The sequence below is a fragment of the Lepisma saccharinum genome, chromosome 3, assembly GCF_977018435.1.
Source record: "Lepisma saccharinum chromosome 3, izLepSacc3.1, whole genome shotgun sequence".
Classification (NCBI taxonomy): domain Eukaryota; kingdom Metazoa; phylum Arthropoda; class Insecta; order Zygentoma; family Lepismatidae; genus Lepisma; species Lepisma saccharinum.
The window spans coordinates 36,194,559-36,212,990 of record NC_139231.1 but is presented as its reverse complement, the minus strand read 5'-3'; the positions used below and the strand labels follow the sequence as shown (position 1 = coordinate 36,212,990).

The 18,432-nt window shown below is 36.9% G+C and overlaps 1 protein-coding gene and 1 pseudogene across 2 annotated transcripts in view; one reads left to right on the top strand and one right to left on the bottom strand.

Annotated features, from left to right (window-relative positions):
- Idh3a (isocitrate dehydrogenase [NAD] subunit alpha, mitochondrial) overlaps positions 1 to 18,432 on the bottom strand; it is a 90,909-nt gene that overhangs the window by 11,258 nt on the left and 61,219 nt on the right. The window lies entirely within an intron of this gene.
- Positions 1,736 to 13,389, top strand: LOC145984855 (putative isocitrate dehydrogenase [NAD] subunit alpha, mitochondrial pseudogene; annotated as a pseudogene). The gene is made up of 2 exons (XR_014441372.1): positions 1,736 to 1,981; positions 12,095 to 13,389. The product of XR_014441372.1 is annotated as a putative isocitrate dehydrogenase [NAD] subunit alpha, mitochondrial pseudogene (transcript).

Genomic DNA, 18,432 nt, shown 5'->3' with positions numbered 1-18,432 from the left:
CAACTTATTTCAACCGCATTTCACATTAGTGTCGTTATCTTGTATGGAATACTGTTTCCATATTCAGAAACTGCAGGATTCAAGCTTTACAACGACATATAACATGATAGGGTTGTGTAAACATGAAAAATCAATTCAAGTGTCCGAAAATCATGGAATGACCCTGTACGGTTTCATGTTGGCTGTCTGAATTATTCCGTTCTTAATACACACCACAGTTTTTGGGGGCAAAAATTTTGGAAAAAAGTGCACATTATACATGAGTAAATACCGTAACATGAATTATGCCATTTTCCATAATAACATCGAATTTTGCACTTTAACGCAAAAAATGCCACGAAATATGTAATAAAAACTGGGGATAACTATTCAAAAGGTACTACCTATAGCACTATCAGATCTGTCATTTCTAGTGTAGCTGGTGAAAGTTCAATTCAAAAGAGACTGTCACGCTTCATTTATTGCAGTTTGGCGCAGACATGACTGACAGTGTTTAACCTCGTCCTGGAATAGAATTCGCTGTAGGTATCTTCCCAGAAAGGATGCAAAAATTTTCAGGGAGAAACACCTGTTGTTTTGTGGGGAGGAGGTTAGGGTGTGTGTGCGTATGTGTACACCAAATGGTATTTTGAGGTCGAAGAGGGACTTTTTGGCATTGTTACGTAATTGTGATGTGTATAATTGTGTTCAAAGATTTGGCTGATATCATTCAATAAACATTTCATATTTAGTGGCTGATGAGATTAAATAGATGGAAGAAATTTGGTCATTTCTCACAAAGGTAAACCATAATTTTTTTTGTCATTAACGAACTGAATGCTATTGTACACATTTTGTCTAATCCTATAATTCTCAAGATAAACTGTGGCTCGCTAAATCTAAAATTTGTCTCAATTTTCCAGATCTAAAACAACTGAAAATCTTAAGCATAGAAGTAATGTTGAGAAATAACACCAATTTTAAATTAATAACATCGAATTTTGCCCTAAACTGCGAGAAATAACACCGAATTGCAGCAAAAAATGACATCGAAATTTAGGGGAAAATAAAATGAAAACTTCACGTCCCTAGCCATAACTTAAAATTGAAGTTGTTTGTCCATAAAGAATACATGGAAATAAATACGTTAAATAGTATTGATTAATATAACTACTTACGTGAGTGAGTATGGAGTTCTATTAGGACAACGTTTCGGAGGTCAAACTGCCTCAATCAGGTTCGTGGATGTTTCTAGGCACGGAGCATAGTGCCGCGTAAAAGAAGTGTTGAATGAGGATTCCTAATAAGACTCCATACTCACTCATGTAAGTAGTTAAATTAATCAATACTATTTAATGTATTTATTTCCTTTAATAGTGAGCAAAAATCTACAATATGTTAAAGAATACATGGGAGTCTATAAATATAATTAATCACATTTTTTACAGATCGTATCTACCTTAATAATCAACTGAAAAAATTTCTTCCACTTGCAACATGGGGAAAAATTCATAGTTTTTTGTGCTATGTTTTATTTTTTTCAGTAGCAGTGCCTATTCCAACAACATTGAAACAAATGCATACCTGGTGTGAAAATGTCACTCTCTTATTGTTAAAGTTCTTTTTTTTTAACATAGCTTCTGTTTTAATGAGGATAAGACATTAATACTCTTATGTGCTAAAATTGTAAAAAAAAGTGTCAATGGTGCAATTTAAAACCACACTGCTTCGTTATCTCTTTCTCTTCAACAGGCGAATGTCTGATGGTTTGTTTCTACGATGTTGTCGGGAAGTAGCTGAGAAGCATCCAGATATCAAGTTTGAGGAGAAATATTTGGATACTGTGTGTCTGAGCATTGTCCAGGATCCGACACAATTTGATGTCTTGGTTATGCCAAACTTGTATGGAGACATCTTGTCTGATTTGGCTGCTGGCTTGATTGGTGGTTTAGGTCTCACACCAAGTGGGAACATTGGACTCAGCGGTGCACTGTTTGAAGCGGTAAGTTTCTGTGTGTTATAGTTTCATGTAGTGTAATGATGAATTGTGGGTCTTTCTCAGTAAAGGCTTTTTTTCACTGAAATCAAATTCTATATGCTGAGCTCTTTTTAGTTTAGCGAATATCACTTAAAGCCAATATCCGCATACTCTTAGTGATTTCCATTTATACTAGGGATGGGCTGATATGAAATTTTGGCCGATACTGATAAAGTACCAATATAAAATTTACCGATAACCGATATTCTACCGATCTGATATAAAATTAGAAATTGTCCTTGAAGAATCTGAAAGGTTCATTGACCTCCTTAATAAATGTGTGTTTCAAGGTGACTGCAGTGCAAAATAAATTGCATATTTAGACATTTACTTTTTTAGAAAGTAGGGCATGGAGATTATCCATAAAAATTACAACAAAATGGCAGAATTTTGCACTAAATTATCAGATATTTATCGATATATCGGGTTGGTAAAATAATCGGTAATTTTACCGATATGCCTATATTGGCCGATACTGATAGAGTACCGATTAATCGCTCCCATCCCTAATTTATACCAATAATTGAGCATTGCAACAGTTTTAAGTAGTTCAGAATATATACAGAGTGTTCCGTTCAAATCTTCCTAATTTCAATTAATTACTGTGAACGAAGTACGATGAATTGTGAAATTACTGTAACACAAAATGAAAGGCCAGATCTTCAAGTTTTGTTTGCATGACTTGAAGTTGTCCGTTTTGCTCCCTAGCAGCACCACGGTCGCATAAATAAAAATGGAGACTGTTCAACAGCACGCGCAGGCAGTGGTGTGGTATGCTGAGACAAAATCTGTGATTGCAACGCAATCAAATTTCAGACGAGTGTCCGGAGGAGTTGCACCTGATGCTAAATCAATTAGGCCATTGTTTAGTAAGTTTCTAACAACCGACAGTGTCCTAAAACAATCTGGTGGAGCTCGCCATCGTGTGTCTGAGGAAAAGGTGGAAGAAATTCGAGCGGGGTTTCATAGAAGCCAGAGTAAATCCATCCACCAGGCATCTAGGCAATTCAGTGTTCCTCCAACAACAATCCATCAAGTTCTGCACAAGCGGCTTCGGTTGTATACGTATAAAGTGCAGATTGTGCAACAATTGAAGCCAGATGATAAGCCGCGTCGCAAAGAATTTGGTATGGAAATGCTCTCGACATGAATCCTCACTTCCTTGACAACGTCTTGTTTTCAGACGAAGCAACGTTTCACGTGTACAGAGAACATGTACGCGATAGCCCAAAATTGAATGTTGGGTGTGGTCTAATGAAGGACAGGATCATCGGTCCGTTTGTTTTCAATGAAGATACAGTAACAGACCCTGTGTACTTGGACATGTTGGAGCAGTTTGTGTACCCCCAGGTAGTTACTCTACAACCGGACATCATCTTCCAACAAGATGGAGCTCTCCCACACTGGAGTCTGGATGTTCGGAGGTCCCTCAATTCGACATTTCCTAATCGCTGGATTGGACGTGATGGACCGATATGGTGGCCGCCACGGTCACCTGACCTCACTCCGCTAGATTTCTTCCTCTGCGGTTACGTAAAGGATCGTCTGTTTGCGACTCCAGTGAATAACATCCCAGAGTTACGAACCCGTATATGTGATACGAATGCAACAGTAACAGGGGACATGTTGGAGAGAACATGCCAAGAAGTTGAATGCAGACTGGATATTGTTCGTGCTACCAATGGGGCACATGTGGAGGTGTATTAGTGTGTGGAAAATAAAATGTATGAGTTTTTCTCCAGTTCTATGAAATTTCATTGCTCTATCATTCATTCTTTATTTTCTACGATAAATTGAAATTAGGGAGATTTGAACGGAACACCCGGTATAAAGGTTAATACAGGGTGTTTCAAAATATGAATGATAAAAGCATGTTCCATGAGCAATACAACATAATCACCGATCGAATATCCTGTGAAATACATTTGAACACATCCTTAAGTTTTTTTGGAACGGTCCCAGTAGTTCTAAATTCTGCTACCAGGTGGCAGGCTCACCAATTGTAAAATGGCTGCCAGTGGTGAGGAGAAAGCATTTTGGGAGAGTATGTTTGTCGTGAGCATGCAACGTCAGTTTCGTATATGATTTCATATAGATCCACCAGCACAGAACTCTATTAGATCCACCGCATTAGTGCCATGGTGCAAATTATTGATGAGAACATTCTGAAATATGGTGAAACATGTCTGGATGGAGCTAGATTACTGTACTCATGTCGCAGAGTAACAAAGGGTGCTCACCAGGGTCCTTAATTCTTGACTCTCAATACGTGAGCACGTAAACGACCACTTCGTTATCGCTCCAACTCGTGCTCGGCGAGAAAATAGTAGTCCTGACTGGTCGTTAACGAGTACCGACTTCGATGGCTTATGAGTTCTCGCTAACAACTGAGAATATAGTCTATGATGCACTCAAAACAAGTTTGTCGTCGAGGCTACACCCAAAGAACCAATCAGGTTGCGAGAATTAAAATCGAGAGTTAGGAAGAATTGATCCATCTTCCTAAAAATCGATTGTGGTTTGTTTACTGTCTTATGCAGTTACCCAAATGGCGAAATTGATCGTAAATGTAAAACTGCACGGGAAAATAAATAGTGAGTTTTATTCGAATACATAATATTCATGTATGTGAGTGGCACTCCATGAGGATTTTTCAGAGAAAAAAATAAAACAAAATTATGCGCTTACCAAATTAGCTAATAAGGTCAAAACTTAAAAAAGAAAGAAAAAAGATGTACAATATTATGAATTGCCAGCCCGATATTTTTTTTTTTTTTTTAAGATGATGTGGTAGTTTTCTTAACTGCGTAGAGGGCAGGGAGAGGGAGGGTTGTTTCTTTCAAATTTATCATGAAAAGAGGTGTTTCAGATATGTGGTAACTTCTCGGTCCATGTTCCAATTGTTTAATTCAAAATTAATCATGGTGCAAAAGTATTTTTTACACTGCTCGATTTTTTTATCTGTATTAGCACATGCTTCATAGTTTTAGTGATTACTTGCTGCATCTCGTGTGAAGAACAATTTTTCCCTTCCATACATACCTACATTATTGTTTGGGAGTATGTATAAATATATATATATATTTTGCAACTTATTGAAGGTTGTATTTTCAGTTTTTCTTGGTAAATAATATTTTAAAATTTTAAGGGTAAAAATGCATACATATTCCTAAAATGAATGTTTTGCTTGTCTTTGATGCAAATAGCAGATAGGTGTCTTACTATGTTAGGTTAAGCAATTTAGATTTACGGCTCTTAGAATTAATAAAACATTCCTAAATACTTTCGTTGTAATGTTGGGTCAGTCAGGTTTAAGTTTCTTAGCATTATAACAATATTTCTAAGTGAACAAAACATCTAGTCTCAAGCACAAAACTCCCTTCGAACCTTGATGAAAATCTGCTAAAACTCCGTGTCTTACATAACTGGAAACCAAGAATGGCTATTTGCTGCAAATCACAGGTGCTCGTGTAAGCTCCTTTAACAATCTAAGTATCTCAGGTAAATAATACTTTGTGTAGAATTTAACAGTGCTAATTCATTTATCCAAGCTTCAAACTTACCTTCACAATTGTTTCCAGTATTCCAAATTACTTTCTAATACATCTATAAAATTTGCAAAAAAGGAAAAAAAAAAATCATTCAACATTCGGAACCGTTGCCTCTATTAAAGGCAGAATATTGATTTTCAGTGAGTAATGTGGGTTTTGGTGAATGAAGGCTGATTTTCTATGAGCGTTTTAGGAATATGTATGCATTTTACCACAAATTTTCCAAAGTTTTATTTAAAAAAAAAGATAATAATTTAAATATCGAACAAAAGCATCAAGCATTGGGAAATACAGGAGTTATCCATTGTTGACATAACATTAAAGTGCAAAATCAACCTTTTGATGCAATTCTTTTATGGCACATTCCTGGTAAATCCAAGTTCCTCCCTTCACTAATTCATAATTTATTGAACGAAGAGGGAAGTATACAGAATCCTTTGCATTACCAATACAAGTGTGATTTTGCTCAGACTAGTGAAATTTACAGAAAAAATACCTCAAAAATGACAAAAATATGCTGTCATACAATGAATTTGCTAAAAATATGCCTTAGGTTTTTTTTATGCATTTACATGACAAATAACAGCATCATCATAGCATTCACAGAAGATAGGAAATTTAATATGGTGTGGAGAAACAAGCTAGGATAAAAAACATGACAAAAATCTGAGGCATGTAAGGGAAAAATATCTGAAAATATACTGATTTCATAAAGGTGCTTTGTCAAAAATGAAAATTGTTACTTCTGGAAGTTTATGACAGAGCCACACAATCTTCATTGTGTACCTACAGAGGCATGTGCCTCAACCCATCTACTTACAATTTAAGTTAACATTTCTGGAGGTGTGAATATCATTAGCTAGATATATGCAATAGCTTGTGGCAAGTTGTGAATATGCTTAACTAGATGGCACCTCCATTGCAGAAAGACCATAGTATTTGTATGACAAATTGTATGCTGTAACTTATTAATGCCTAACAGCACCAAGAAGTTACAGAACCGGCATTATAAATTTACACAGATCAAAGTTGTGGAAATTATGGGAGTGCAATACAGAGGTTCTTTTGGAAACTCTGTGAGCATTGGCACATAATACCAAAGACATGTTTTTCATTTCATAAATTTTCATTAAATTACAATGTCTATAACATGTAAATTTTGCATTCCTTTATGCTATTTAATGATTGGTACAACAACTTTAATTCCTCAAAACTATTTATTCAGTGAAGTGTAATTTTCAGTCGTTATAGTACCGAGACAGTGATGTGAAAAGATTTAAATATACCTACATACAGTCAGCCACTCATTTTAGTATCTATGTTTATTACATTTTATTGTAGAAGCTGTCTAAACTGCACCGTTTGTGTAAGGATAGGTTTAACAATATTTATACATACTTAGGCCAGTTACTTACTGAAAACAATAATTATATATACAATGTTCCAGAGAAATTCAATTTTTGTGCAAAACTTTCACATGAGAATGGAAAGAAAGGCAAACCCACCACATGATGAACATCAATAGGTGTTATTATAATGAAACAAAAATAACATACACTATCGTACCTCCTTTTAACATCCAGCTGCTCTGCTTGTTGCTTGCATCATTGGGAACTTCACCCATTGTGACGAGCAATAACCACCATAGCACTGCACACTTGCATTATACACTGTCTAACTATTTTCTGGCTGGTGACCTATAACCATCTGGCTGGTAACTCCATGTTGCGAAAGTCAGAGCTTCTAGCACCTACAAAATTATTTCAGAAAAAATAAATATAAATTCTCTTACAAGGAAACTTCTATCAAACAGTTGCCACTGACTCAAAGCTTTTCATGCTTAAAATGAATTCATGCTATCCACTGCATCATCACATGACATATGGTAGTTAAACTAAGTGCATTCTGTTGATTAGCTTTGGTTGATATGAAAAATTATTTTCCCCTTCAAATTATTGGTTATGAATACAGTATACCAAACACCCTCTCCCATACACACCCATTACTAAAGACATTTTTGCTACAAAAAAAAGTTTTTCCCTCACCAGCGTCTGGGGAACAGAATGGAGTACTTTCACTTTTATTGGTGCTTAGGCGGTTGGGTTGGATTTTGTGATTACAATAAAAAAATAGAATTTTACATTCCCATCGTCATGAAATAGTTTCGGAATAGATTCTAATGTCCGTAACTCTGTAAATATACGTTTCTGTGCCCCCAAAATTCTGATAAAGTCTTCACAACAGTTAATCTTTTCATGGAGAATTTTTCCTGGAAATTCGAGGAAGTCATTTGGTACACTCGACCTGCAATTACTACAACTTAAAACATAGTTTTGGAATTTCCTTTAAAATCTTTCTATCATCAGTTCACGTACTGTATAAATCATGCATACCATTTTTTCCTCTCTACACTATCTGGCCATTCGTCACCGGACACCCCATCAGGTGGCATCATGGTGTGGTCATGCTTCTCCTGGTATGGTCTTGGTCCTCTTGTGTTAGTGTGTGGAAACATGAATGCAGATGCATACCAAACGATCCTGGACAATTCTGCGCTACCGACATTGTGGGCACAATTCGGTAGTGGTCCTTATCTGTTTCAGCACGACAATGCCCCATGTCATACGGCAGGTGTGATCAACACGTGGTTCGAGGATATGGGTGTGCAAAAACTTGATTGGCCCGCCCAAAGTCCTGATCTCAACCCGATTGAGCATCTTTGGGACGAGTTGGAGCGCCGGTTGAGAGCCAGGCCACACCGCCCAAAAAACACTAAAGAGTTGTTCGCCGCTTTGCAAGAGGAATGGAGCAGGATTCCCGTCGAAACCTATCGCAATTTGGTGGACAGTCTTCCTCAGAGGGTTGCGGCTGTACTTGCTGCGAAAGGTGGCCCCACACGATACTGACGGACGCCTGAAACCGGATTAAAGTACTCGTTCCAGGTGTCCGGTGACGAATGGCCAGATAGTGTATATAACATATGTTAGTTGTCCATAATTGAAGTATTTTAAAATACTGTAATTTCATTAACTGGTTGCAACAGGACAATATATTGCAGAAAATCAATTGTTCTTATTTTGTGCGGCATCGTTATTTTACATTTTTATATTACGTTGGGTGGAATGTTGGCATACATTTCCCACATGTATCAAAACATATATGGCAGTAGTATTTTATGATTGCCCAACTTAAGGAATGTTGCAAAGATATCAGTATTCCGTGCTCTAATTCTTACAAAGTACGTGGAAAAAATGTATTCAACAATAAAAAGGAAAATGGCATGAAGTATTCCATTTTTTAGGTACATCATACCAACAATTCACAATACAATACGTATTTCACTATCGTCCAGATTTGTTCCAATTGCCCTTAATGTTCATAGACAATAATATTAATAACATACTAACATGACGTACTTACTCGAAATACGACTGAAACTAAGTGTGCCTTCTTTCTTCAAAACCTTCCTCCGCAACAGGTGATAGTGTCCATCTTGAAAATGCACAGCCGTAAATGAAGTCTGTATGTGCCTGCTGTGTGAGTGGGTTCCAGTCATTTTCCGCTAGACCATATGTGACCACTTGTTAACGAAGAGTGGAGACTACGCTAAATGGCATTCGTTAGCCTTTCTTGACAAAAACGTCACAAAATCGTTAGACCTTAACATGTGGACATTTCAAGACTAAGGCCCCAGGGAGGGTGCTGCAGGGGGGCTAGGGGGCTGAAGCCTCACCAAACCAGACCTCAATCCCCCTGGTAGACCCCCTAGATTTTTGTAGTATGGTAGGCACATTTCAACCGGAATCTTAAAAAGTAAAATTTCCATTTTCCATTATTAAACTTCCATTGGAGCAAGTACAATGTTCAAGTACATTTTCTAGTTCAGTTAGATCGCAATTACTTTATTACGATGTGCTCTGAAATCAATGGGCCACTGATCATTCGATAGTAAGTAATTTGCCAATCAGGAGTCGCCAAACTTGCTACAAAATCTGTCTGCCTGGAAGATGGACGTATTCAGTGGCTGTGAGATTGTTCTTTGATTGTTGTTGGCAGCCTCTGTAAATCGTATCACTATATTTCAGAATAGGTCTAACAGGTGTGACAAATGAATTTTTATAAGTAGGATGATGTTCAAAATCTAAAGAAGCATTATGTTTCCTTTCTGTTTGTTTGTTTGGCATGAGAGTTAGAGATGTTCTCTCATTGGTTTCTTCGTTATATCTATTTTTAAGCACTAATTCTCCAGCATTCTTAAACCTGAAGGTTTATGGCTGCAGTAACACAAACCTTCCTATCCTAAGAATGAAAGAGTACACAAACTACCTAATTCCTAAAGGCTAAAACATTGGAAATATTAAAATTGGCCTCATAGCTGCTCATAAAAACAGACGTACCTTATCGTAGTTTCTTGGTGTGGTTATTTTCTTATTTGAACAAAAATGTACTCACATTCTCTACATAGAAAAAGTGTTACGTGTAGTATTTATACATATATCCAGAGAGTTGAAAATGAGTGTATTTTTTAGGATGTATTTTGTTTACTGTTTATATGAATAGTAAGTATGTGATACTATTCCTCTCGATAATGGCTTAGAAAAAGAAAACAATACAATTATTGCATTTTATTTGACATAAATGATTCGTGCCTGTGGAACAAAATGCACAAAATGCAATATAACAACTGAGTGATTTATCTTTGGATCTGACTGTAAATTATGTCACTGGTAAAACTATACCGTAGTACAACATTACAGTAATTTGTAATTACCTTTTAGCTGATATTAGTTAGCCCCCCGAGAATTTGACTCTAAAATCTGTAGCCCCCCTTCCCCCACTTATTTTAGCCTGGTGCCGTCACTGGTGCTCACATTGAGCATTTGTGAGTTAACTTCACAATAACCATTGGCACTTAAACTTGGAGAGTTATATGTGTGTGAAGTTGCATCTTATTGTGACAATTTATGAATAAAATATAATGGGTTGAAATCGTTCACATCAGCCAGACCTCGTGGCCGAATGGTTAGCACATCGCGCTGCAACGCTAGGGGTCCCGGGTTCGAATCCCGCTCGTGCATGGTTGTTTGTAAATGTCCATTCATCAATTTTATCATTTCATCCCTCATCCCCATCTTTGCGAATTAGCCAAGAGGCACAAAACTCGAAGTAAAATAAAACTAATCAATCAATCGTTCACATCACTTTGAAACATGGTGAATGTACATATCAAACATATCTACAGAGTCATAGTTGTCCAGTTGGTAGGGCCTCTGACTACCACATAAGAGACTCAGGTTTGATTTCCAGGGTGGTTGATTTTACGTGGGAATTTTTTCAACCATGTCACTGCATGGAGCAGCTTTGGGGTTCACCCAGCCAGTACCTGGGGGTGAGGCTAAAGGTGGCCAGAGCATAGTGCTGATCACATCACCTGCACAATTGACAGAAATTGTGAATGTGTGGGTTTTATTTCCACATACCCCATATACCTTTACAGCAGTTTCTGTGTGCAGGGGTTGCTTTACCTTTTCCCTTTTATATACATGTACCAAAGTTTTATTTCATCATGTTCATAAGTTCACATAAGATAATCAGAATATTAAATTAGCTGTTTTTTATTTACAAAAATCCATATTTTCCATGATCTGCTTCTACTATATTGTGCCTTTTTTTTTTTTAATGTACCCAAGTTTTAACCTCTCTTTGATGTTGAACACCCTAGAACTGAATTCATTTAGATTAAAGTGTAATGCAACAAACTTATCTTTTTTTATGTGTAGAATCGGTAATTAAATCAAGTTAAAAATTGTTGAATCATTGCATATGAAGTTTCAAATGAGTCCATCAGCTCTTCCTTCATTTTGAGAGGATTTAATGTGAGAATAATTAAATGTATCTGTATATTTTTTAAAACATTTTAGAGTGGTCTTGCAAGTTATTTAAAATCACCAGGAAAACTCGCAAAAGTCTTGAGAAGGAGTATGTTCTTTAACTCGTAACAAAATGCATGAATCAAATTAAAATAATTTTTCTAATTAACCTGCCCTCGTGACCTGGTGAAACCAGTTATTTTACAAACTTTAGGTATGCACTAGGTGAAAGCATCAATTGCAGCATTTTGTTTATGGAAAGTTTCCATGTGGCACCCAGCAGGAAACCAGTTCTGGCAGAAATAAAATAATTGCAGACATTCTTGCTCATTTTAAAAGCAGTTAAGGAACATTCATCTCGTGTATCTTGTTTTGTATCACACTGTTCAAATTATATTGTATTTTCCGAAGTTGTTCAGTTTGAACCTACTGTGCATCTGCATTGTTTGCAATTAACAGATGATTTTGGCAAAATACTGTAACTCGTGACTTTCGGAACATGGCCAATTTTGTTTGGCAAAATAAGTGGGAACCTAAATTTTGCACTAAATTTTTAAGATTGACATGTTGCCCGTAAATGTGCCTTTTACCATTCATTACCTTACAATTATCACCTACTTTCCCAGCCCTCTTATTGAAATTATTTATTTTTTCAGGTGCACGGAACAGCCCCAGATATAGCAGGTCAGGACAAAGCAAACCCCACAGCTTTGCTTTTATCTGCCGTAATGATGCTGAGGTACATGGAGATGGGCAATTACGCTACAATAATTGAAAATGCATGTCTCGAAACAATAAAGGAAGGGAAGTACCTCACGGGAGACTTGGGAGGTTCTGCTAAATGTTCAGAATACACAGATGCAATATGTCAGAAGGTTGCAGCAGCTTCAAATTAATGCATATAAAGAATCCTAGTTGTTGTGAAGACATTTAGTAGAATTGAATTGTGTTCAGTGCAATTGAGTGAGGCGACAGAGTAGCACATGTTGTTAGTTGCTTTGTGTATATATATACATACATATAAATTCCTCTGGCACGAAAGTGTCATTGGAGGATCGAGACAATAATGAAATGTTCATGTAAATATGTGTATGTTACCACCAATTGTTGTGGTCTGCCACATATGTGACAGTTTTAGTATTAACGTATAAGAAAATCTTTTCCTCAAATCACAGTTCTTTGGTTTTTTATACTAACAATCAGATATCAGTATTCCTTATTTTTGTTTTTTGATCCCCTTTTTATTTGCAGTGTTTTATGTCTGTTTCCAACTCAATTTGAAGTACTTGCCTTTTATTGTATATGAATCCTTATATGGGAGAAAGTGTTTAGTATTCCTTGTAGCTGTTGCTATAAACAGATTTGTATTAACAATAGTAAATTTTTGGTAGACCATGTCATTGTCATAATATTTTAATGGCATTTACAAATGTATTACGTACAAATTTGTCGCAGTTCCTCTTCATTTTGTTAACCCATTCACTTGCACCTAAGAGTGACTCTTCAGTATATACTCTCGGACAGTTTTTGTCAATATGCATAGATCTGTCATATTCTTTACTACTTCTATTTACCTAGTCATTTCTGTAAGATATGTTGTGCAGTCCATACATGGAATGTTGTTGATGTAGGAAATTATTTATTGTGTATAAAAGTTTGTGAATAAATTGCATAATATTTCCTCTGTTGATTGTGATATGTATAGTGATACATAAAAATCTTTAAGTATTTTCAGTTCCCCGTGGTACACCATGTACTTGTAACAGTTGAATTTTGAAATGATGTTAAATTGAAGATATTGTGCTGTTGGAATAAGCAGAGAAGCAAAGGCAATTAGAATCATTTGTTGAAGGTTAATGACACGAGTCTGTATGTTAAACAAGTATTACTAACTTGTGTTTTTATACATAATAGTGCAATGGAATATGAAAAATATTATTTAAAAACATGAGAAAAATTTATTGTTTTTATGTTGCCCTGTTCCTAATAGTCCATCTGTTTTATACTTTTGCAAATTAATACTTTTTTTTCTCTTTTGAGTGATTTGAACACTTGTCAAGCCTTAAAATATGTCAAATTCAGGTAATTTTATGAGAAAACGAGAAAATACAGGGAAAATGAATACTCGGGTGTATACGGTATGTTGCTGAAAATGCCTATTTTATGATGATCAGGTTTCCTCAGGATACCCTCAGGCTGGTCCTGAATAGGCTTTCAAAGTTTTGAAATGTAATGTCACTCTCATCTACATGAATGCAGTGGTGCCTCACATAGCGAACGTGAACATGGGCTGGAAAATGGACTTCGTAATAAACCCAGGTCCTTAATTTCAAACCACGTGAGAATATCATCACACGTGATTAACCCATCAGCAGACATGCTTCATATCGTACAGAGCAGGTGCATCCTACGCAAGCAGTAACATGCCTGCAATGTAAAAGACAATTGTTATAAATGAACTAAAAGAAAAACCAACCAGTGTCAAAAGCTGAAATAACAATGAATGAATAAGTTGTGCATGAAACTAGTTTGATGCATAGAATTGTTACCACAGTCCGAAATCTAACATAGACCAAACTGCCAGCAACCAGTACAAGTGGAATTTTTTTTTGTGCAATTTGTGTACGATGTCTTGTGATTTTGGACTGGACTCTGGAATGGATTAAAATTATTTTTATAGTAACCTATTTGAAACAGCATCCTAATGATAACCGCTGTCCTGAAACAGATTTTGTTTGTTACATGAGGCACCACTATATATTTATTATTTGACATTTATTTCCTTCAGTATTTTTTTTTAATATAAACACTCAGGTAGTTTATTCAGAATATTAAATTGTGGATGTAATGATAGGAGAATAGTTTTATTATTATTAATAAAGAAAGTAAAGTGTTCCCCTTGTGCTTAGCACCATGCCATGAAGGCGTATAGGGGGTGTGGGGGTAACGCCCCACACTTTCTTGATCCGGTCATGAGTGGGGGTGATGTGATCAGCACCATGCCCCTGACTGCCTTTACCCCCCCAGGGTTTCCCCCGGGTACCCATGTTATTCGATGCTGGGTGGATGCCGGGGCTGCTTCCAACGTTAGAAAAGTTCCTGGATTTGAACCGGCCGGGGATTAGGCATTTTATTATTATTCAATAATACAATGTTTTTTTTTTGTGAAGTATTTCAAAGTATTAAAAGTGAGGCATTGGCTATTAAAGCTCAGAAGCCTATCTGAAACTGGCCCGCTCACTATCTTGAGAGAGTCTCTTCATTAGTCACCATCAATAAAACTCCCAAGAAGTATCCCCTATACCCAGCTCCATAAAATAGCTTATGCTATACACAGGATATGTTGTTATTCGAAAGTAATATGAAAATGAGTACTTAACCAAAGATTGGACCAGGACCTTTAGCATTCCTTGTACCATCACTGAACTATGAATCCAACTTTTGGCCTCCTTCACAATTTCGACAACTTTAAGCTCTGTGCAAGTTTATAATGTCAATTATATTCAAGTTTAATTACTTGTCTCAATTGCAGGAAGATGACACTGGTGTTCTCATGGCCAAGGGTGTCCAATAGTAACTTAGACTGGCCAAAGAATAAATTTCAGAAAACCCAGACTTTTCGCCTCCAGGTGTGGAAGTTTCAAGGGGAGAAAAGAAGTGTTGCTACATGACTGATTTTTGTCCAGTCATACAAGCCACTTTTTGCAGCAAACATGCACCCTTCGCTTGCATTTCAGGGAGAGCCAGGGAATCAGAGGCCCATATGCTTGCTACGAGGTGGCAACCATTAGGTTTCGCCATGTTGAGGGTGCCACCTGTTTCGAAACTAAAAATTTGGCAGAATACCGCGAGAATTTCCCCTCACCACAGCAACTGGTCCAAGCCGATTGGTTCATCGGTTGATGTGAATATCCCTGTCTTTCGATGGAAAAGACAACAATAGAATTTTGAAGTATATTCTTTCGCAGAGCAGGTTTTAGTTGGAGGATACCTGGAATGGACATTATACATTTACAGATATTCATGTTGTGGAAATGTAAACTTTATACAGTAGTATATCCAGCAGTATGCTGGATATTTTTCATGGTCTGTATTGCTGTTACAAACATTTTTCATTGTCGTCATCTAAGAGAACCAAACCCAACTAGTCTAACCTAACCACCACATTATTTACTACCCCAAAAAGCTACCAGCCAATGGCAATGGTTGAAATAGTTGTAGCAGTAATCACTACCATTTTTAATGGGGGGGGGCTGCATGTTTTATTCGCAGGGAACCACAAAAGACAGTGCTAACTAAATCATTTGTTTAAAGTTAGACACATATATTTCAAGATATTGCTTAGGTTTTAGATTTTTTGTTAGGTCCTCTGACCCTTGTGTTGTTTGGAGGAATTGCTATTTGCAAGAAAAATCGATGGGGAGGGAGGGGGTGCAAAATTTGCAGAACAGATGGTGCTTGTCAGCTCATCAGACCTAATTTCAATGCCAGTGTTAACAACTAAGAAATAATTTACACTATATTTATTGGTGAGTTGCCATACAAATAATTTCACTAAGTGATTATTTTTTGATAAAATTTGGGTGTGATGAAAGCAATGAGAAACTTCTGAGATCAGCATGCCCAAACAGCACAGATGATAAGTCCTAAATGCTATCAAACTCTAAATCCTATTTTTATTAGTATGATACAAGATTAGAAAATGAACAGGTGCCTGTTTCTGTTGTAATGACCTACGATTCCAAAGCTTAATTTCTTAATTTAATTTTAAGCCTCAAGTAGTTTTTTTTTTACTCTCCCATGAACAATAATTTGTGCAATGAAATTGGTTATCACTTTCTGTTAGTTTCAGAGCTTTTCGGAATGATCTTCAATTTGTAGTTGAGAAGAACCAGTGACGTGCACTGAGGAGTAGCAAGTCCAGCAGTGATAGATCAATGATCTCGCACAAATAATCATTTTCAAATCACAATATTTATTGTCTTCTGGAAGCCACAGTTCATGTGCAACACTTTTTTTCATGTGCTTCACACCCCTCGGTAGGATCGCCAGGCAAACTGGTTGAAAGGAACTACTCTAACGGGCTTTTCGGCCACCAGATCAGTTTCAGGTAGAGCCTGCCATGGAGGGAAGATTTCTGTGTTTACACCCCCACCTCCTCGCCTTGAACCCTTTGGCCAAAAGCCTGCGATTTCAGGTAGCCCAGTCTATCACCTATATAGAGCGATAGAGGATTGGTTTCCCCTGATTCAGTTTCATTTCGCCTGAGAATCTCGATGGGGAGTAATTCCCATATTTACACCACAAATTTTACACATTGTATTTATGTAAGCATATGGCTTCAACTATTTTGTGTGCAACGAATTACTGGAAACAGTTCCTTTATCTCCAGTAAGGAATGTAATTATAATAATGTAAAAAAAAGATCCCCTTTTCATTTTAGTAGCATTATCTTTAAATACACTAATCTCTTGCCCGCAAGTATTATACTAGAGCTGATCAATACATTTTGATGAGCATAACAATCTGAAATATGTATACGTGTGGTGGGATGTGGGGGGGAAGGGTATGGTGTATTGTACTTTGTCTGCAGACAAAGTACAATGAGAAACTGTACAAGGGGAAAATTACACAAAACCTCAATCAGTTTTCTCGCTGTGCTAATTCACGCTTTTTCCATTTCGCATCACTTTTCTGGATTTTGAACTTTAATTACGATGCGGCAATATAAATGGCTAACGAACTCACTCATGGTAGTGATGAGGAAAGTAATAAACATTCATACTGTACTCAGAATTTGAACTCTTAAGACCTTTGTGCTTATTGTTTCCAAGGAGCACTTTCCCACAATACAATTCCCTGAGTTTGTGCGTGCGTGCGCGTGTGTGTGTGTGTTTCTCTCTCTCTCTCTCTCTCTCTCTCTCTCTCTCTCTCTCTCTCTCTCTCTCTCTCTCTCTCTCTCTCTCTCTCTCTCTCTCTCTCTCTCTCTCTCTCTCTCTCTCTCTCTCTCTCTCTCTCTCTCTCTCTCTCTCTCTCTCTCTCTCTCTCTCTCTCTCTCTCTCTCTCTCTCTCTCTCTCTCTCTCTCTCTCTCTCTCTCTCTCTCTCTCTCTCTCTCTCTCTCTGTGTGTGTGTGTGTGCGTGCGTGCGTGCGTGCGTGCATAGTTTGAATGTCACCTTTGTAGGAAAGTGGATCAAAATAATGACCACCATAACACCCCCCAAGAGACTTACCAAGTACTGGAGCTAAATGTTAAAAATTTACTTGTTTAGCATTTGTTGTACAATCGAGGGTCATTTATTTCTGCTGAACTTTACTACTAATAATAATATACATAAAATATTAATCAGGAACTTTACTTTTCGTGAACTGGATCTAATATCGTTTTTTTTTTGTTTTGTTCAATGAATATTAAATTATTTGTATTGTCTTGGCATTAACTTCCTTGCCAGGACAGTTGTTTTTATACAAATTTTGGAGATCTTAACTACACGTAAACTAGGTGGTTATATGTCTATTCTCACAGTCAATATAATACAATATAAATTAATTACATACTATAAATATACCTGTAAATTATATAAACTTAAACATTTATATTATAATATTATTATTCTTACTTTTGAGGCACTTTGTTCAAACACCCCCCCACAAATATACATTTCTATATATGCACATAAACCCCTCCCCTTTTTTTCGGAAGCGATAATGTAAGTACTGAATTGCTTACCTTCTTCTAAAGATCACGCTTCGCCACTGAGCAGCATCAGACTTCCTAGTATGTGGGAGAGCCACTGGATCACTGGATGCCTGTCAATGATTTAGGTAGTCTATGCATACACACCCCACAGATAACCATTGATTTGATGGTGGGTTAGCCCCGGAGCCACTTTATGCAGGGACAAGGCGGGAAAAAATCCCACCTTAGATCACCTACCCCGGTAATCGAACCTGGGTCTCACGCATAGTCTAGTCCTACCGACTAGACCACCCTA